The 21,607-nt window shown below is 45.9% G+C and overlaps 1 long non-coding RNA gene and 1 pseudogene across 1 annotated transcript in view; both read right to left on the bottom strand.

The window, feature by feature from the left end:
• Positions 1-957: 957 nt before the first annotated feature.
• LOC103545295 (melanoma-associated antigen 10-like) lies at positions 958-3,988 on the bottom strand (annotated as a pseudogene).
• A 6,082-nt stretch (positions 3,989-10,070) lies between these two features.
• The window catches only part of LOC139081091 (uncharacterized), a 129,051-nt gene continuing 117,514 nt past the window's right edge, over positions 10,071-21,607 (bottom strand). Inside the window, exon 4 of the long non-coding RNA XR_011536066.1 lies at positions 10,071-10,210. This is a non-coding gene — a long non-coding RNA (uncharacterized lncRNA). The remainder of the gene's footprint in view (positions 10,211-21,607) is intronic.

The raw sequence follows: 21,607 nt of genomic DNA, 5'->3' as shown, positions 1-21,607 counted from the left end.
CCTGCTCCAGGTGGAGATTTCTCTCTGGTTTATCCAGGATCCAAAAGTAACTACTAAGCAGCTTTCCATTCTAGGCTTTTCTCTCACGTTTAAAACACACTATCTGAGAGTCTGGCCCCTGCCACCACCCACAGCTTAAGTTATAATGAATTCCCATAGAAGGACTGCAGTTTCCCAAAGCCCAAACTGCCTTGACTCAGGGCATTTCCACTTGACTGCTGGCATCTGGAGTCCCTCCTCCTCACTCTTTGTTTTCACTTGTCCTGTAGGTGACTGAGAACATCTCACCATCTTCCCGATATGATGGCTGCCCTTAGCCTCTACCATTCTAGGAGCAGGGGTGTGTCTTGCTTATCACAGTATTTCCATGATTAACACAGTGCTTCCCAAAGATAAAATATCCAATTCATGGTTGGAGAATAAATGAGTCAGTGAGCAGGATCTTTCATTTATTAAGATTAATTAAGATTATTCCTACTTTCTTGAATAAGCCAAGCAAATTCAGGTGTATATCTTTCAATTTTACAGAACAACAGACTAAAGTGGTTGTGGGAATCCAAAAATTAACCACCTTTTACATTTTTTTCTCTATTTCCTGCTGAGTTCTTTTACATTTCCGAGGCAATTCTTATTCCAATGTCAGGTTATCTTGTTCCAGATCACAAAAGAAGACGGAAGGTTCTCCAATTTGTTTTACAAATTATCAAAACTCTCATTCTTAAACCTGATAAACAGCAATAAATGTGTCCAGTGTCATTCATACTTCAGATTTTAAAGCTAATAAATCTGTTAAAAGTAATAGCATTTAAAAAATAACTAGAAAGATGCACAATTAAAATATACAACTATGTACTGGGGGGCTTTGGGGAGAAAAAGAAGAAAAAAGAGAAGATTGGCAACAGCTGTTAGCTCAGGTGTCAATCTTTAAAAAAATAACAATAAACAATATATTTTTAAATATCAAGAGAAAAAAAAAAGATAAACCTCCAAGTCACCCATAGAGAACAGGAACACAAAGCTGTGTTTTCCCAGCGTGACCCTGACGCTCTTCTACTCAGAACTTTCACTGCCCTTTTCAAAGAGAGTGAAGATGTGGTTTCATTCTTCAGTTGGGGCAGGAGAAGCTGCTGATCGTTGCTGTGCAATGAACATGGCAGTAGTAGTATCCCCGGGGCCAGGCTCTCTCTTCCTCATCTCTTAGTGCCTCTTGATACCAGAATGAGAAGGAAATGGGGTCAGTCCCTTTTATCTTGGCCAAAAATTCCAGAACTTTCCTCTTGCTGGTTTCGGCATGGGCCCTTGGACCCCACAGGAATTCGTAGCGTGTAGGATCACTATTAGGCACCTGCCGGTACTCCAGGTAATCCTCCTGCACCCAATCTCTGGTAATGAGCTTCCTGGGCTCCCCATAAATGAAGTGCTCCTTCCCAGCATACACTCCCATCATATTCAGGAACTCCCAGATGTCCTCCTCACGGGCACAGTCGCCCTCTATGAAGATCACACACAGGATGATTAACAGCAGGCCGTTTTAGGCAGGCTCTGGTTGTCACTAAGTATCTCATCATGGGTGAGGTCCAGTGAGTTGACAAGGACATAGGAGTGGATGGTGGGGTCCACTTCTTTCACGTCAATGCCAGAGATCACCTCCAAGCACTTAGAAGCTCTCCTAAGATCAGAGAGAATCGTTTCTTGTACCTCTTGATGACAATCTTCAGCATTTCTGCCTTTGTGATGGGCTCCTTCAATCGATACTTAAGGATCATGAAATGCACTAAATCAGTCACCTTCTCATCTAGCCAGTCCCTGGGCAAGGATTCAGTATCTGCTGGGGTCTTCGAGGAGCTCGTGTCTTCCTCTCCTTGGCTGCTGAAGCCTCCGTCTGATGTGCTCCATGAAGTGGAGGAGAAGGAGCAGGAGCTTGGAGGACTCTGATGAGGACTCAATGTCACAGTGGCAGGCTCCTCCCACTTTTCCCCTTTCTACCCCTCCTCTTCCTTCCCCTTTTCTTCCTCCTGTTCCTCTTCCTCCTCCTCCTCCTCTGTGCTGCTTGGGATCACAGGATAGGAAGGGGGGGAGGAGGAGGTGGAGGGGTAGGAGAAGGTGAAAGAGCAAGAGGAAATGGAGGAGATATCATCCTCCTCCTCAGCTGTGGAAACATGTGCTACTGACAGGTTCTGTATCTCATTTTGGGCCCAAAAGTCTGGCTCAAATGTGAGGCATGGATGCTTTGGAGCGTCAGACATGATGACTCTTGTTGGAGGCAGCAGGTAGAAGTGTGAGCAGGATGCTGGGCGATGAGATCCCACAGGCCTAGGTGAGAGAGGGAGAGGGTCAGCAGCCTCAGCAGTGAAACACACTCTTGGCAGCTCTGACAAAGGCCAACTAGAGGTCTCCTGTATGCAGGGTGCCCTCGGGCCTCACAGAGCTCCTGTCTTCCTGGACAGTTTGTCCTCTAGGAACCTGCAGGAGGATGTGAGAATGTTCCTCAGGGTTCACCGGCCAGTACAGCCCAAGGCTTCCAGCGTTGACTGTGGGCCAGAGGGGTCAAGCACATGCAGTTCCTTCTGTTCTGGTGTGGGTGGAGTCCTTGGTAGACATTCAGGGGGTGTACCTCACCCTTGACTCCTAGCACTGCCTGGACCTCCTCCGCTCTGCTGACTTGAGAACACATACTTGACACCAAGGCCCTCACCTCATTGTTCCTGCAATCCCTGACACGTGAGGAGGGGCCAGGCTGTGAGGCATCCACAGCTCTGGAGTGGCTGATCCCCACTGTGCTCACTAAGTTTCACACCTTTACCCTCACAAGGCCTGCCCTCCCCACCCCACCCCACATCTGCTAGCCTTAGCCAATGAGCAGGAAAGGAAGGGTGACTCATTCGACCACACCTACTCAGGGCCTCCTAGGGTGACAACAAGGGCTGGCTGAAGTCTGTGGGGATCCCTCTCTCCTGGCTGAGAGTTACCCTCATTCCTCACCTTGATGCATGGTAGGGCCTGGGACACTTCCCTCTGCTATCCTGAGCCCAGCCCCTTCAAAACAAGCCCTCACCTCCCTGAGACCACCAAGAAGGAAGTAAGGATGCACCATATCTGGCCACTGTGCCCCAGGGCCTCCCAGAGCTGACAGCAAGGGCAGGGTAGGGCTGAGTATGCCTTCACTGTTGGGTGGGGGTGTGCCCTCAGTCCTCACTCAGGGTCCTAACCTGAAACCCTGGCAGAGTCTGGGACTCCTCCCTCCGCTGACCTGATGTGGCTCCTCCTCAGACCGCTGCCTCAGCACGAGGCCCTCACCACCCTGAGAACTCCTGGACAAAAGTGTGGAGGCACCACATCTTGCCACTGCTGCTAGGTCCTTCCAGTGCTAAAACTGAGGTCTGGACCCCACCTGTTCTGTGGTGGGGCCATGTTCAATCCTCCCTTGTTGTATTCATCGTTAGTTCTGGCAGGGCCTGGGCCACCCCCTGCTCACTGGACATCGCCCCCTCAGACCATGACCTCACCTCTCCGAGACATCTCCCTCACCCTAGCAGAAAGTGAGGGCATACCAAATCCAGCTGACCCTTCCTGGGTCCTCCCACAGCCGAGAACAAGAGACAGCCAGACTCTATGTGGTCTCTTCTTTCTGGGGTGGGAAATATCTTTGGTCCTCACCAAGGGTCCTTACCTTGACTCCTGGTAGAGCTTGGAACTGCTCCCTCTTCTGACCTGATGTGGTTCCCTCAGCTGACCTGTCTTCACACTCAGACCAAGGCCTTTGCCTCCTTGAGATACTTGAGACAAAAGTGAAGAGACGTCACATCTAGCCACCCCTGCCTGGGGTCTCGCAGGGCAGACACAGGGGCTGAACCCCATCCATTCTGGAATGGTGGGGGGTTCCCTCTGCCCTCCATTAAGGTATTCTTGACTCCTGGCAGGGCCTGGCTTCACCTCCTCTGGTGACCTGAAATCACCCTCTCAGATGAAGGCCTCACCTCTCAGAGACACCTCCACCCACCCCATGCAGGAAGTGAGAGCAGACCACACCCAGGCATTTCTGCCGAGATCCTTCCAGGGTAGACAGTGGGGACAGGGTGGAATTTCTGTGAGGCCCCTCTGTCTTGGTTGAGGGGTACACTTAGTCCTCCATCAAGGCCTTACCTTGTCTTGACTCCTCACAGATCCTGGGACTCCTCCCTCTGCTGATGTCACCAGTTCAGACCAAGGTTTTCACCTCCCTGGGACACTCCAGACAGAAGTAAAAAGACACCAAATCCACCACCTCTGCCTGGGGTCTGTTCTGGCCCAGGGAATACCATGAACCTTCCCTCAAGGTTTTCATCTGTACTTCTGGCAAGGCCTCTCCTGCCCCCTGCTGACCTGAAATTCCGCCTCCAACCAAGACCTCACCGCCCTGAACTCTCCATCCCCTTGACTCCTGGTAGAGCTCTGGGCAGAAGTGAGAGCTCCTCTCTCCCGGCCCCCTTCCCAGACCCTCCCAGGGCCTTCAGGACTCACCAAGGGTCCTTGACTCCTGGCAGAGCCTGGGACTCCTCCCTCTTCTGAACTGATGTGGCTCCCCCTCGGACTGTCACCTCCACAGACCAAGGCCCTCACCTCCCCCAGACAAAAGTAAGAAAATGTCACATCTGGTCAACCTAGCTTGTGGTCTCCTCGGGTTGGCAGGTGCGGCAAGGCAGGGCCGGGGTCCCCTTTCTCTAGGATTTGGGTATTTTCAGAGCAGAACGAGGTCACATCTACCTGGGGTGTGAGGTCCTCTCAATCCTCCCTCACTGTTCTCTCCTTGATGGCTGGCAGGGCCTGGGACTGTACCCTTTAACCTGAGGTCACACCCCTCGGAAAAAGCCTCACCTCCCTCAGACTCCCAAAGTGGAAGTCAGGAAACATCACATTTGGCAACCTTGCCGTGTGGCTTCCCAGGGCTGGCAGCAGGGACAAGTTGCTGTGAGACCTCTCTCTATGGGGTGAGAGGTCCTCTAAATGAGTCTTCATCTTGACATCTGGCAGGCTGTGGTACTCCTCCCTCTGCTGAACTCCGGCCCTACCTCTCAGACCAAAGTCTTCACCTCCCAGACACCCCCCCCCCCCAGAAGAACGGGAGGGGGACCACGGCCAGTAACCACGCCCCTGGCACGCCTGTGTTGACAGCAAAGGCAGAGAACCTTCGGGCCCCATGTGTTCTGGTGCAGGGGGTGCCCTCAGTCCTGAAACTGACCCTGGGTAGGGCCTGGGACTCCTGCCCCTGCCGATCCACCCTCACCCCTTCAGACCCAGGACCTCACTCCCCTGAAAACCTCCAGATAAAAGCAGAGGCCACATCCCGCCACTCCCACCAGGGTCTCCTAGGGCTGACAGCAGGGACTGAACCCCATCTGTTCTGCAGCAGGAGGCATCTTCTGTCCTCCTGCTGGGTATTCCCATTGCCCCCCACACGAAGGCCTCGCTTCCATGAGACAAGCCCAACCGCTTCCTGGAAGAAGCAAGGGAGCACCGCATCCGGCCGCCCCTGCCCGAGTCCTCCCGCGGTCGACAGTGGGGGCAGAGTGGGGTTTGGGGGCCTCTATCTCTAGAAGGTGCCGCCATCCATCCTCAAAGTAGTCACACTGATTCCCCACGTGGCCGGCACCCTCTCCCTTCCACCGACCTGACGATGCTCCCTGGGCCCACCCCGCCGGCTCCCTGAGAACCGGAAACGGAAGGCAGGGCGTAAGGAGGCGTCCCTCTGCTCGCAGCCCGCCAAATCGGGCTGACACGAGGGATTCTAAGGGGCCCCGCTGTCTCCATTGGCAGGTCCCCTCCCTCCTCCCTCAGGATCTGCATCTTGAAGCCGGGCAGGGCCCAGGCCTCCTCCCTCCACAGAGTCCCCCCTCAGAAAAACCCTCGTGTCCAGTCTGGGGCTTCCGGGGATGACAACAGGGGCACAGCTGGGGTGGACAGCTCCCTCTCTCCAGTGAGCTCTCCTCTCACTCCTCCCTCAGGGTCCTTACCTTGCAGCCTGGCAGAGCCTAGGGCTCTTCTCTTATGACCCAAGGCTGCCCCTCAGACAGAGCCTCAGGTAGCTCAGACTCCCGACGTGAGTCCCCACGCCACATCCGGGAACCCCGCCCGGGGCCTCCCAGGGATGATGGCAGGGGCACAGTGGGGCGTGGTCCCCCTATCTGCAGTGGGCGGTGCCTCCACGCCTCCCGCAGGGTCTTCTCCTTGATGATTGGCCAGTCCAAGGACTCCTCCATCTGTTGAGCTGAAGCCCCACCCCTCAGACTCCGGAGATCCAAATCGGGAAACAGAACAAGCGGAACATCCGGGCACCCTGCCTGGCCCCCCCGGGGCTGGCGGCAAGGGCAAGGCGGGACTGGGTACCTTTATCTGGGCTAGGAGCTCCCCTCACTCCTCCCTGTGGGCCCTCACCTTCCACCCGGCCAGGCCGCTGACTCCTCCCTCCGCTGACCTGAGTTGGGGCCTCAGGCACTGCCTCCCGACCCTCAGACCCCCAGTGTTCGGCAGGAGATGTCACACAGAGCACCTGGGCTTGGGGTGTTCCAGGACCGACAGCACAGGTTATGCTGGCCCACTCGGCGCTGGGCCCTCTCCCTGCAGTCCTCCCTCAGGGTCCTCACCTTGCAGCCTGGCAGAGCCTAGGGCTCCTCTCTCCTGACCTAAGCCTGCTCCTCACACAGAGCCTCAGGTGGCTCAGACTCATGAGAGGAAAGTCCCCACACAGCACATCCGGGAACCCTGCCCGGGGTCTCCCAGGGATAACGGCAGGGGCAGGGTTGTGGGGTGTAGAGTCCGTGTATCGCCATGGGCAGTGCCTCCACACCTCCCTTAGTGTCCTCATCTTGATGGTTGGCCAGGCCCAGGACTTCTCTTTGTGCTGATGTTCTCCACGGCATTGAGGAGGAGCTGTGAGGACTCTGGGGAGGACTCCATGTTTCAGTAGCAGGCATTTCTTCCTCCACCTCCTCCTCTGGGGTGCCCTGGGATCACAGGAGAGGAAGGGAGAGAGGAAAATGTGAGCAGGATGGTGAGAGATGGGATCCTAAGGACCTAAGGGAGAGAGGGAGAGGGTCAGCAGCCTCAGCAGAGAAATGCACTCTTGCCAGCTCTGACAAAGGCCGACATACAGGTCTCCTCTTTAGGGAGTGATCCAGGGCACCACAAAGCTCCTGGCCTTTGGGTCAGTTTGTCCCCTAAGATCTTATTAGAGGATGTGAGAAAGCTCTCCAAGTTGTAACCAGCCATAAAAGCCTAGGATTCTTGGGCTGACTGTAAGCAGGTAGGGTGAGACACTGTGGGATCCCCTCTCTTCTGGCGTGGGTAGATCCCTTAGTAGACATTTAGGTCCACACCTTGACTCCTGGCACTGCCCGGGCCTCCTCTGCTTTGCTGACCTGAGGACACATGCCTGAGACCAAGGCCCTCACCACTGGGTTCCTGGAGCCCCTGAAAGAGGAATCAAGGGGGCACCTCAGGATGCAGACAGCAAGCGAAGCCTCCTGCATTCTAGGATGAGAGGTACACTCAAGCCAACATCCCAGTTTCCCTGAGACCCCAAAGAGGATGTGAAGAGCAGGATTCTCTGCCTGAAGGCCCTACCTGGGGTCTCCCAGAGCTGAAAGCAGGGATGGGTTTCTGAGAGTCTCCTCTGTCTGAGGGGAAAGATCCCCTCTGTCCTCTCTCTTCTTGACACCTGGTTAGGTCTGTTAGTCTTCCCTCTGCTAACCTGAGGCCACAACCCTCAGAGAGAGCCTCACTGCCCTCAGACTCCCAGGATAGAAGGCTAGATACACCACATCTGGCTTCCCTGCCTGGGGCCTCATGAGGCTGAAAGCAGGGACAGAGCAGGTCTGGGTCTCCCTCTGACATAGGTGGGAGGTCCGTGACCCACTCCAGATGGAAGACTGGAAAACCTACCCCATTCCACACAGCTAACCCTGCCTCCACTTCCCAGGCTGAGAGCCGGTTGGAGCTAGATTCTGTGGGGCTCCGTGTGTTCTAGGATGGCAAGTGCCTTTAGTCTCCCTCAAGGTATATATAGTTACTCCTGTCAGGAGTTCTTCCATAGAACTAATGATGAGTCCCTCAGGCCAGGACATCTATCTTCATTTGATGCATGAAGACCAAAGGGCGTGGGTCTTCCTGACACTCTTTCCTGGGGCATCTCAGGGTGGACAGCAGGGGCATGGCAGTGCTGGGCACCTCTCTGTCTGTGTTAGGAGTTCCCCTGAGTCCTCTCTCAGAGTCTTCACCTTGAATCCTGGCCCTGCCTGGGTTCCCTCCCCCTGCTTACCTGAGTCCGGCCTCCTCAGACCATGGTAGTCACTTCCTTGAGAGAATCAAGAGCAGTGAGAGTCCACCACATGCATATACCTTGTCTCAGGGCCTCTTAGAGCTGTCAGCATGGGTAGGGTGGGGCTAAGGCCCCATCACTCTTTGGTGTTATTTCCATCAGTCCTGATTCAGAGTCCATACCTTGGCTCCTAGTTGAGCTTGGGCATCCTCCCGCTAGTGACCTGACTTTAGTCCCTCAGACCAAGGCCATCACCTTTCCTAGACGCCCAAGAGGAAATCAGGGGATGCCACTTAGGGCCACCATGTCCCAGCACCTACCAGGGGTGACATCAGGGAGCAGGACTGGATTCTCTGGGGCCTTCGTTTGTTCTGCAGTAGACAGTACCCTCTGTCTTGCCTCAAGACACTCATATTTAAATCTGGAAAGGCCTTAGCTGCCCCACTCTCTACTAACTTAATGTAGCCCCCTCAGACCGAGGCCTCACCTCTCTGAGATACTACCCATCATTGTCATAGGAGTGAGAGAACATCAATCTGGGCACCATAGGTCCACACATGGCTGATAGCAGGTGCAGGGCAAGATTTCTCGTGGGCCCCTCTACCTGGGGTAAGATATCCCATTAGACATCCTTAAGGTCATCATATTTACACTTGACAAGATCTGCATTCCCTCCCTCTGCTGAAGTGAGGATGTATCCCTTAGCCTAAGACACTCATCTCCTTTGTCAAGGTGAGGACTATGAAGGAGGACATAGGGGACTTCCTACACAGTATAGAGGGTTACCCAGGCCTGCTATGTCCCTGCTTTCACAAGAAATGGGGGTCAGAGGTATGGAAGAAGTGGTCTCAGCCTGAAATCTATGCACCGGGCTTCTCAGAGATGACACTAGAGTGAGTCTCTGTGAGGTCCCTCTGACTATGCACAGTGGTATCTTCTGTCTTTCCTTTTGGTCTTCAGAAAGCCACCAGGCAAGTCCTGCAGCTCCTCACTCTGCTTAACCCAAAGAGTCACCATTCAGAGAATGTTTCATGTCTCTCAGACTCCCAAAGTGGAAGACATGAAATGTATTCAGGGACCTTCCCTGGAGCCTCCAAGACTGATTGCAGGATCAAGGTGGGGCTGTGTTACCTTCTATATGCTGAGAGGTCCCCTCACCCATTCCTCAGAATCCTTACCTTAAAGTCTTGAATGGCCCAGGACTCCTCCCTTTGCTGACTTAACTCAAGCCCCCTGAAATGAAGCTGTGCTTCCCTCAGACTCCTAAGATGGAGGTCAGGAACCAAGATGGAAGCCACAATAAATCACATCTAGTTACCTCTACTCAAACATCCCAAGGCTGACAGTAAAGACAGGGGTGGATTCTGTGGGACCCTCTGTGTTCTAGGTTCTTAAATACCCTGAGTCCTCTTCAGGGTTTTCATACTTGCTCCAGACATGGCCTGAACTATCTCTCTCTGCTGACCTGAAGGCATCTCCCTCAGGCCGAAGTCCCCATTTTCCTGAAATGCAGAAAGAAGAAGAGAAGGGGATGAGAGCTTCTGCCCAGAGCATCACAGGGCTTACAGCATGAGCAGGTATCTGGGGTCCTCCTCTGTCTGAGGTTGCAAGTCCACTCACTCCCTGAACAGAGTCTTCCTGGTAACTCCTGACAGGGCCTGGGTCCCTCACTCTCCAGACCTCAAGCCGGGCCCCTTTGAACAAGGCCCTCACCTCTCTTTAATCCCCTAACCTGAAGTTAGAAGATCTAACATCCAGTCACGAGGAGTGAAGGCCTGTCGGTGCTGAGAGCATGTAGGGAGCTGGATTCTGTGTGGCCTCTTCTATGTGGGGTAGGACTCTCTGCAGTCATCACTCGGAGTCCTCATCTTGGTTACTGGCAGATCATGGGGCTCCCCTATGCTTCCAAAGATTACACTGTGACACAAATAAAAAAGGATTAATTAACTGTGGAGAAATATGACAAACACACCCTCATCAAGCTAACATCATTACTGATAAATCATGTTGATAGTATGCACTGTGGATACGATGTAATGAGAATGGCCCTTCACCTTTCTGGTCTTCCTCCCAAAAAGCATAATCTATGTCTAATAATGAGAAAATATTAGACAAATCGCAACTGAGGGATATTCTGAAAAATACCTGACCCGTACTCCTAGAATCTGTCAAGGTCATCAAAAACAAGGAAAGTCTCAGGAAACCGGCACAGCCAAGAGGAATCTAAAGATATGTGATCAGTGAAAGTAATAGGGTGTCCCGGAGGGACTGCTGAAACAGAAAACAGAAATGTGTGAAATATAAGGAAATCTGAATAAAGTGTGGACTTTTGCATACTCTGTTGTTTTTTTTTTTCCTTTTTTCTCCCCAAAGCCCCCTGGTACATAGTTGTATATTCTTCGTTGTGGGTCCTTCTAGTTGTGGCATGTGGGACGCCGCCTCAGCGTGGCTTGATGAGCAGTGCCATGTCCGTGCCCAGGATTCAAACCAACGAAACACTGGGCCCCCTGCAGCGGAGCGTGCAAACTTAACCACTCGGCCACGGGGCCAGCCCCAAAGTGTGGACTTTTGTAAATAGCAGTGTATCAATATTGATTCATCAGTTGTAACGACTGTAAGATGTCAATAATATGGTGAACTGAGATTGGGACATATGTGAAATTTCTTCACTATTGTTGCAATTTTCCTGTAAATCCAAAACTATTCTAAAATGAAGATTTAAAAACTTAAAAATATGTTAGCAAACTAGACAAAGGATATGTATGAAAAACCTAAAGCAAACATTGTACTTTTTGAGGGAAGGTTGAAAGCTTTTACTCTGAACTTAGGAACTAAATTAGGGTTTCTGCTATCACCATTTCCATGTAATATCGTAATAGAGGTGGCAGCCAGTGCAGTAATGCAAAGCAGAAGTAACAAAAGGGAAAGGGATCAGAGTGTAGGAAACAAAGCTTCCAAGATAAACAGGTGATTAGACTACGTATGAAGAAAATTAAAAACAAAAAACAAAAGTTAAGCTATTGAATTCCTAAAGGTATATATGTTTGCTAGGTTTAAGATCAATATGCAAAAAAATGAACTTTGTTGTCCGCCAGCAACAAGTGTATGAAAATGAAAGTAAACAAATTATACCTTGTAACCTATAATACCAAAATATTAAGTATCTTAGAATAAATTTCACTAGAAAAATTAAGAACCTTAAAGAAAAAATATAAAAATGTTTGCATATATTAATGAATCCCTACATATATATAAAATAAAATACACTCAGGGATGTGAAGATTCAATACTGTAAACATGTTAGTTCTCACAACAAAGAAAATGCAAATTGACTGCAACACCAAATTTAAAAAAGCAAATTGTTGTTGTATGAAAATGCATGTATACATGACACAACAGATGATTCTAAAACATAAAGGCATGTAAATGTCAAGCAGAGTCAATAAAACTTAGTCTTGGAAAAACTAGAAGACAAGAAGAGCAATTACTCTCCCAGCTAGCATGAGGTACAAAAGAACTACAGTAACGAAGAGGTTGCAGTTTGGGTGCAGGGCCTGACAAGGAGACTGACGGAACTGAATCCAGAATCCTGGAAATACACACACACGCATGCGCACACGCACAACGCACGTATATGTACTCTTAATTTTCCTATGAAAGAGTTATAACTACAGAGCAGGAGGGTAGTCTTTCAATAGACTTTTAATTTTAATAAATTACATTGAAACAACTCAGTATTCATATAGAAAACCAAATGCAACTGGAACCCTCCTTAACACTAGACACAAAAAACAATGACAAGGAGATTGAAGACTTCCTTTAAAAATTTATTATGAAAATTTTCAAACATAAGTAAGAGTATACACAAGAGCAAAATGAACCTTTGTACAGTCAATCGTTTGGAGAGACAGCAGTATGAGTAAAGTAGGGCAAAGATAAGGCTGAGGAGTAAGGACTGAAGGAGGCTGGGGACAAGGTCAAGTGAGTACAGAAGGAATTGAAATGAAATAAGAGGAGGAGGAGAGGAAATGGCAGCTCCTTCCTGTCCCCTTGTCTCAGCCATGGATGGTCATGCTGCTTTCATGGGCCTTCACTTTCAAACAGTGAGATCTGGAACTTAGTGGTTTCTTGGGAGAATGCTACTGTGGCCAATGATCTCTTCATTCCACCTCCTAATGTGATCAGTCTCCCCGCTAACCTCTGGAGTGCAGCCGATCCAAGAACTATAACCTGGACAGAACTGCTCCAGAAAATCATGACTAGGTGATGTTGATATTGGGTTGACTGTGGACATCATGAATCAGCCCAGGAGGCCTTTACTGACTTAGAGTCAATGCCATGTTGTGCACATGTGGTGGGAACACAGACCTCCCTCCTTCCCTCCCCATGTGGATAACAGCGTCTGCTGGAAGGAGGACCTTCGGTATCTCGGCGTCTCCCCTTTATTTGCTTAGGTGACGGTGTCTGCCAGATCCTGTTGTTTAGCAGAAAGACCCTCCTGTACACCCCCTCATACTAGAGCTTGGGGGCACTTAATGGAGCAAATGAAAGACCTCTCTCCTTACTGAGGTCAGGGGCACTCTGAGTGGAGAGGAGACAGAAAGCTGGGCATAATTCTGAGCTAATTCCACAACAAGTGAGGACCTTCCAGTGACACCAGTGGCAAGGTCTCCTCTTCCAGCATGTACACAACCACGTATCTGTCCTGGAATTGCTTATGGGAGTATCTCCACCATCAAAATGGGATTTAGGACCCATGCTTGGAAAAGTTTCAATCTGAAGTCTGTTCCTGAATGAGCATGAGTGTCACCCATAAACAGGGCCACACGGTTAACCTGAGGTATTCTGCAGGAGGAAGGGTGCCATCTTGGTCATGTCTCTGACCCATGGTAGTTGCTTATCCAGAACTGTCCCCACCAGCAACCTCTATTGCACATACTTCCTTTCAGCTGCCCTCACCTTTGACAGGACTTTCAGAAAAATTCAGGAACCCTCAGATTCCAAAAGAGGTTTCCTTCAGCTTTGCCATTGATTTCATAGAAGGTTTGGGTTATCTCCAGATGCAGTCTGTCCAGGACCCACTCAGCTGTTCAGGAGTGGACATTCTTCCTCAGCTTGGCTGTTAGTGCCTCAGACGCAGTCAGGCTCTGCTCAGATAAAATGGGGTATGAGGCCTCAGCGGGGAAGGTGGTAAACCTCAGACAGGAAAGCTCTGCTCCCAAATGGAGACGTCTGGTGGCTGAGCTCCAGCTCTGGCCTCCACTTCCTTGGGAATTATCCTCACAGAGTCTTTCCTCTGAGGTCCCAGGAAGGTAACACTTCTATGGGAAAAGAAAGAAAAATGACAACCTATCCCTTTCCTTCCTGATGTCAGAAGTAAGACTCCTGTTCAGGAGAGAGTGACAGTGATGCTTCCGTGTGAAGCGGTGGGATCGTCGGGAACCTCTTTAAGGAGTGAACACAACCATCCTCCAAACATCCCCTGAATGGCTCCCCTTCAGTCTCTCTGCCACAGTTTGCAGTTTGGGTTCAGCCTTCAGTGAACGTGGTGGCAATGCCAAAGCAGATTTACCAGAGTCACCATGAAGGTAGATGTGGCAGGCATAGGACAGTGCGCTCCCAGATTTCAAGGAAGAAGAAACTTGTGTGTGTGTCTGGGAATTTATAAACTATACATGAAATCTGACAATAATTTGCACAAAGCAAATCATGGCTCCATTTGTTTTTTGTCAATACCAAAAATTACAAAATTTTTATTGACACTTCTCTTTCCCTTAACCCCCATGCCATCCATCCCCGGTTTCTGTCCCCTCAACCTCCAGAATCCATTCCAAATCCATTCACTGCAGCAGATCGCCATTACTACTGCTGTGGGTGAAGCTACCATCATTTCCTTCCTGGGCTAAAGCAAATACTCCCTCACTGGTGTCTCTCCTTCCACACTTGCCCCTGTAAAATCCTTTTTCTTCTCAGCAGCCAGCGAACCCTTTACAAATAGAATCCCTGGTTTTGTTTTTTATAAATGATCATGTATCAGAGTTCACTATGATGTGAAGTGTATGTATTTTAAGAAATGCATAGAGTCCTATCTCTATCACCCAAGGAACATACAGAACCTGTCGGCCTAAAATTCCCCCATGCATCCCCTTTGTAGTCAATCATGACTCCCTGTGCAAGCTTCTGGAAACAGTGACCTGTTGTCTGTATCTACCCTTTTGCCTTTTCCAGAACAGCGTATGAAATAGCATCATACAATGGTGTCTTTTAAAGTGGCTGTACCATTTTTTCTTAAAACCAGCAATGAATGAGAGTTCATGTTGCTCCACATTCTTGTCAACATTTGGTGTTTACAGTGGTTTTGATTTTAGGCATTCTAACGTGTAGTAGTATCTTATTGCTGTTTTACTTTGTAATTCCTTAATGACATACTATTTTGAGCAATTTTTCATATGCTTATTTGCAATCTGCATACATTCTTTAGTGGAGTGTCTGTTTGGATCTTTGGCGCACTTTTAAATTGGGTTATTTTCTTGTTATTGAGTTTTTAGGGTTCTGTGTATATTTTGGATATATGTCCTCAAGCAGATACTTGTTTTGCGAAGCTTTAATCTCTGTTTCTGGCTTGTCCTTTCATTCTCTTAACAATGTATTACACAGAGCAGAAGTTTTAAAATTTAATGATGTTCAATTTATCAATTTTTTTCTTTCATGAATGCTACTTTTGGGGTTGTATCTAAAAAGTCATCAACAAAACCAATGTCACCTATGTTTACTCTTATGCTCTCTTCTGTGTGATTAATAGTTTTGTGTTTTATATTTAGGTCAATGATCCATTTTGTATTAGTTTTTGTGAAAGGTGTAAAGTCTGTGTCTAGCTTTTTTTTTTTTTTGCATGTGGATGTCCATTTGTTGAAAAGACAATTTTTTCTTCCCTGAAATGACTTTGCTCCTTTTTCAAAGGTCAGTTGACAATATTTGTGTCAGTCTATTTCTAGGCTCTCAGTTGAATTTCCTTGATTTATTTGTCTATTCTTTCATCAATATCACACTATGTTGATATTGTAGAGTAAGTCTTCAAGTCGAGTAGTGTCAGTTTACTGACTTTGTTCTTCTTCTTCATGATTGTGTTGGTTATTCTGAGTTCTTTGCCTCTCCACATCAATTTTAGAATCAGTTTGTCAATATCCACAAAATAACTTGCTGGGATTTTGATTGAGATTGTATGGAGTCTATAGATCAAGTTGCAAAGAATTGATATTTTAAGAATATTGAGTCTTCCTTCCATGGATATGGGATATCATTCCATTTATTTAGATTTCCTTTGATTTAATTCACCAAAGTTTTATAGTTTTCCTCATATAGATCTTGTACTTATTTTGTAAGGTTTCCAAAACAATTTTTTAAATTAAAATAAAATTGGATGACTCACACTGCTCAATTTTAAGATTCACTATAAGGCTGCAGTAACCAAGACAGAATGGTATTGATTAAAGATAGACATATATTTTAATGGAATAAAATAGAGTCCAGAAGTACACCCCAATATGGCCCATGGAGTTTTTACAAAGGTCTAAAGACAGGTGAATTGAGAAATGTTAGTGTTTTGAATAAATTATATTAGAACAATGAGATATCAGTATATAAAAAAAAACAAAACTACCTGAACCTCACCCTTTATGTAAAAATAAACATAAAATGGATCATAGAACCAAATGGTATATTAAAAGCTATAAAACTTTTAAAAGAAAACATAGGGGAAATTTTATGACTTGGAGTTAGGCAAAGATGTCTTAAACATGACATCAAGGATTATTCATAAAGAAAAAAAGATATATTGGACTTCCTCAATATTAAAAACATTTCCTTTCCAGGGCTAACGGCAAAGAAAGACTGGATTCTGTGAGGTACCGTGTGTAGTAGGATGGGAGTCCTCTCAGTCCTCTTCAAGGTGATCATATTTACTCTTAGCAGCAACTGTATCCTCTCCCTTCTGCTTGTCTGAGGATGGTACCCCTGGCCACAGCCACCATCTCCCTGAGACACCAGAAAAGAAAGTCAGGGGGATAGAGAGAGTTGTCTCTGCCTGATATCCAAGAATGGGGGCCCTTAGGACTAGGAGAAGGGTTTCTGTCAGGTTCTATCTGTCTGTGGTGAGAGGTCCCCTCTGTCCTTCCTCTGGGTCCTTACCTTAACATACGGCAGATTCTAGGACTCCTCCCTCTGCTGAACTGAAGCTGTTCTCCTTAGAAAAGCCTCACCTCCCCTAGGCTCCCAAGATAAAAGTCCATAAACACCACATCCAGGTGACATTGCCTGGGGCTTTTCAGGGCTGACAGCAGAGACAGGGTGGGGCTGGGGCCATGTCTATTTGTGGTGGGAGGTCCCCTCAAACCTTCCTTAGCATCCTCCCCTTGATGATTGCCCAGAATCACAGAAAAAATGGCAATTTTTTAAAGTTTAAAATTCCTTGGGGGCCGGCCCCGAGGCCAAGTGGTTAGGGTCGCGTGCTCCGCTTCAGTGGCCCAGGGTTTCGCCAGTTCAGATCCTAGGCGCAGACATGGCACTGCTCATCAGGCCATGTTGAGGCAGCATCCCACATGCCACAACTAGAAGGACTCACAACTAAAAATATACAACTATGTACTGGGGGAGTTTGGGGAGAAAAAGCAAAAAAAAAAAAAAAAAAAGATTGGCAACAGTTGTTAGCTCAGGTGCCAGTCTTTAAAAAAAAAAAAATCCTTAAAAGAAAACAGGGAAAAATCTTATGATCTGGAGTTAGGCAAAAAATCTCAAAAATGACACCAAAAAATAACTCAAATAGAAAAAAAAAATGATATATTTGACATCCTTAATATTAAAAATACTCGCTGAGAAAGACTTTTTTTTTTTTTTTAAAGATTTTATTTTTTCCTTTTTCTCCCCAAAGCCCCCCGGTACATAGTTGTGTATTCTTCGTTGTGGGTTCCTCTAGTTGTGGCATGTGGGACGCTGCCTCAGAGTGGTCTGACGAGCAGTGCCATGTCCGCGCCCAGGACTCGAACCGACGAAACACTGGGCCGCCTGCAGCAGAGCGCGCGAACTTAACCACTCGGCCACGGGGCCAGCCTCTGAGAAAGACTTTTTAAGAGTAGAAAATGGCAAGCTTCAGACTCCAAAAAATATTTGCAAATCATATATCCAACAAAGGAACTGTATCCAGAATACATAAAGGGCTCTCAAAATTCAAAAATTAGAAAACAACCCAATTTAAAAAATGGGCAAAATATATCAATGGACACTTCACTAAAATTGACATGAAAATGTTAAATATGCACATGAAAAATTCTCCTACAGCATTAGCCATTAGAGAAAAGTAAATTAAAAGCACAGTATGATGCAACACACTTTTGAGAACCATTGAAAAATATACTGACACTACCAATGCCAGCAAGGCTGAAGAACAACTTGAACACTCATGCTTCACCCTTGTGAATTCAAAATTGTGTAGTCAGTGTGGGAAATGACTTGGTAATTTCTTCTAAGTGTAAACTTACCATTTGACTTAGCAATCCTATTCCTGGGAGAAATAAAAACTTATGTTCACACAAAACCCTATACATGACTATGTATAGTAGCTTTATTCATATTTGCCAAAAGCTGGAAACAACTCAAATGTCCTTCCATGAATAAATGGATTACCAAATTGAGATGCATCCATACAATGGAATACTATAGACCAACAAAAACTGAATAAAAAATTGACATGCACAGCAGTTTGGTGACTTCTCTGTTCATCACCTTTGTGGTCAACCACTACCCCATCCAAGATCCTAGCAGCTATGATTTGTTTTCTGTATCTCTCTTCTTACCTTTTCCAGAGTGTCATATGAATACTGTCTTCTAAACCTCAGACAGAATGTATTTTAAGCAATTTATCTCATAGCTTGTTAAAATCTGATCTAGACAGTAGAATATTTCTTCTCTTGTGTATATGTCACTTCTTTTATAATGCAATGTCTCCACTTTATTTACCTGCATGAATATAAAATGTAAAATCAAGCAATCTGAAGAGATTCATACTATTGTCTTGTACTGCACATAGGTAAAATAATCTAATTCTATATTTTAATTTAACAAAATAATAATATTTTATGTCTGTATTTTTCTCTTGGTTATATTTTGAGATTACGCTAATGGTAAGTTCTTAGCAGCCAGGAATCCCAATCTTTGTTTTGAAATTCTAGCAAATCTGGGTTGGATAAAGAATTTTCCCAATTATGTAGTTTTCTCTTACATATTCTATTATTTATTACATTCAATACTCAATTATTAAAAAAATTTAATTGCTAGAATAAAATTGTATGTACCATCTTTTATGTTATTAAAAACATATCCTAGGGGCCCAGACGTGTGGTGTAGTGCTTGGGTTCAGCTCACTCTGCTTCAGTGGCCTGGGTTCCCTGGTTTGGATCCCAGGCATAGACCTACACCACTCATCAGTTATGCTGTGGCAGTGACCCACATACAAAATAGGGGAAGATTGGCATAGATGTTAGCTCAGGGCTAATCTCCTCAAGCAGAAAAAAAAAGAGGAAGATTGGCAATGGATGTTAGCGCAGGGCAAATCTTCCTCAGCAAAAACAAACAAAATAAAACAAAAGAAAATACATATATATCTTACATGAAAAAGAGTGGCTGTATATTTTTCATTCCAACCAGCAATGAATGAGAGTTCCTTTTGCTCCACATTCTCTCCTATATCTGATATTTTCTGATTTTGGTATTTCAGCTATTGCAATTAGTATGTAGTTGAATCTTATCAAAGTTTCATTTGCATTTCCTTAATGACAAATGATGTTGAGCATCATGTCAAATGTTTTTTGTGATCTGTACATCCTCTTTGGTGAAGTGTCTTTTCAAATCATTTACATATTTTTTAATTAATATGTTTTGTTTCTCAGAGTTTTGTTAGGTTTACCAAAAAATTGATCAGAAAATACAGAAGGTTCTCACATACTCACTCCCATCTCCCACAATTTCCTGTATTATTTACATTTAGTAGTGTTGTAATACATATGTTAAAACTAATGAACTAATATTGATACATTATTATTAACTAAGGTCCATAGTTTACATCAGGGTTGACTCTTTGTATCGCATGTTCTATAGGACTTAACCAATGCGTAACGTCATGTATCCCTCACTACAGTATCACACAGAACAGTTTCACCATCCTAAAACTCCTGTCTGCTCCACCTGTTCTTTCTTCCATCCCTCCTCTGAAGCCCTAGCAAACACTGATCTTTTTACTGTCTCTGTAGCTGTGCTTGTTCCCGAATATTATACAGTTGGGATGGTACAGGATATAGCCTTTTTTCGCATTTAAAAAACACTTTTTTATTTTTGAAAACAGACAAAATAGAGACAGTAGTAGTGAACCACCATATACCGATTACCCAGACTCTGCAATTTCAAGATTTTGATAGCACCTTAATTGTACAACTTCAAGACTGTTACAATTCAGTGTATCTAGAAACCCTGCATGGTCGTAGAAATACTAAAATCTGCAGATAACTTTGCTTATCACATTTATCCCCAAAATTCAGTCTGGCCAGATCACATCCATACATCCCTCCTTCAAATACAAGTTTCAAAGATATTTTTGCTCCTTTAAAATAAATATTTTTAAATTATGCTAAAGTATATATAAAAATTTACCATTTTAACCATTTTTAAAGGTACAGTTCTGTGCATTAAGTACATTCACACTGTTGTGCAACCATAGATACCATCTATCTCCAGAACTTTTCCATCTTCCCAAACTGAAACTGTCCCCATTAAACACTAACTTGCCATTCCCCCGCCCGTAATGCTTGCAACCATTCTTCTACTTTCTCTCTCGATGAACTTGACTATGCTAGGTACTTCATATAGCAAGTACCATACGGTATTTGTGCTATTGTGATTGGTTTTTTTCACTTAGCATAAGGTCTTCAAGGTTCATCTATATTGTGCCATGTATCAAAATTTCCTTCCTTTTTAAGGCTGAATAAATATTCAATGGTATGTATACACCATGTTTTGTTTACACATTTATCTGTTGATGGACATCTGAGTTGTTTCTACTTGTTTGTTTTTGGGTATAATGCTGTTATGTACATAGGTGTACACATATCTTTTGGAGTCACTGTTTTTAAGTCACTGTTTTTGAGTCACTGTTTTTCTTTGGGGTATATACCCAGAAGTGAAATTATTAGGTCATATGGTAATTTTATGTTTAATTTTTTGTGGAACCACCACACTGTATTCCACAGGGGCTACACCATTTTACATTCATGAACACAGGATATTTATCCATTTATTCAGCGCAGGGGAAAATGGAGTACCAACTAGTCTTCCTTTGGACCACCTAATTCAGTGTCATTGCTGTGGTGGAAGAAGCTCAGTTTGCTACTGGACCTTGCTGACACTATCCTGGGAGGGAAATCACAGCACCTCCTACTTCTGCAGGCTGAGGCCTGGAAGATCAGCTCTCTGCTTGGACCACGTGTGTTACTCTGCAGAATTGTTGCCTGCTTCTGCCAGGAAGGGGATGGAAGGCGAGCTAACTCCTTACTAAGACTTGACAACATTACCAGCAACAGGGGATTGGAGCACCACCAGTTTCAGCTAGGGAGGGAATGGAAATCAAATCTCCAGTCCTCCCTAACAAAACAATGAAGGGGTAGTGGTGGTGGAGAGTGTGTGGATGTTGTGGTTTTTCTGTTTGTGTTTGGCAGAAGTAGAGCAAGTATTGTGAAAAGGTTTTCTCATGTGACGCCAACCTTTTCCCAGTCTTTGGCTAGAGGCAACAGGCTATTCTTGGAAGTTTTTTTTTTTTTTTTTTTTTTTGCCTTTTCTTGCTGACTGTTCTGGGTTGGAGGTCTCTGCAGTGCAATTTCCAGGATATATGGGGGACAATAAGGAAACCCAAGGAACTCACTGCCAGGTGGTTCCTTGAGTCCCAAGTTCCCTCAGCAGTCCACATTCTTCTTTCCACCTTTCAGAGTCTTCCTACGTTTGTTTAGTTAGCTAAGTCCAGCCTTTCTTCCAGTTTTACTGAGAAATAATTGACCTATAACATTGTATTAGTTTAAAGTATACAATAAAATGATTTGATAAATGTACATATCATGAAATGATCACCACAGTAAGTTTTGTTAATATACATCACGTCACATAGTTACATTTTTCTCTTGTGATAAGAACTTTTAAGATTTACTCTCTCAGCAACTTTCAAATATACAATACAGTATTATTGACTATATTTACCATGCTGTACATTATAACCCCAGG

Source organism: Equus przewalskii, chromosome X, assembly GCF_037783145.1.
Source record: "Equus przewalskii isolate Varuska chromosome X, EquPr2, whole genome shotgun sequence".
Taxonomy (NCBI): domain Eukaryota; kingdom Metazoa; phylum Chordata; class Mammalia; order Perissodactyla; family Equidae; genus Equus; species Equus przewalskii.
Note: the sequence above shows the minus strand (reverse complement) of the source record. Positions and strands in the feature narration are given on the sequence as shown.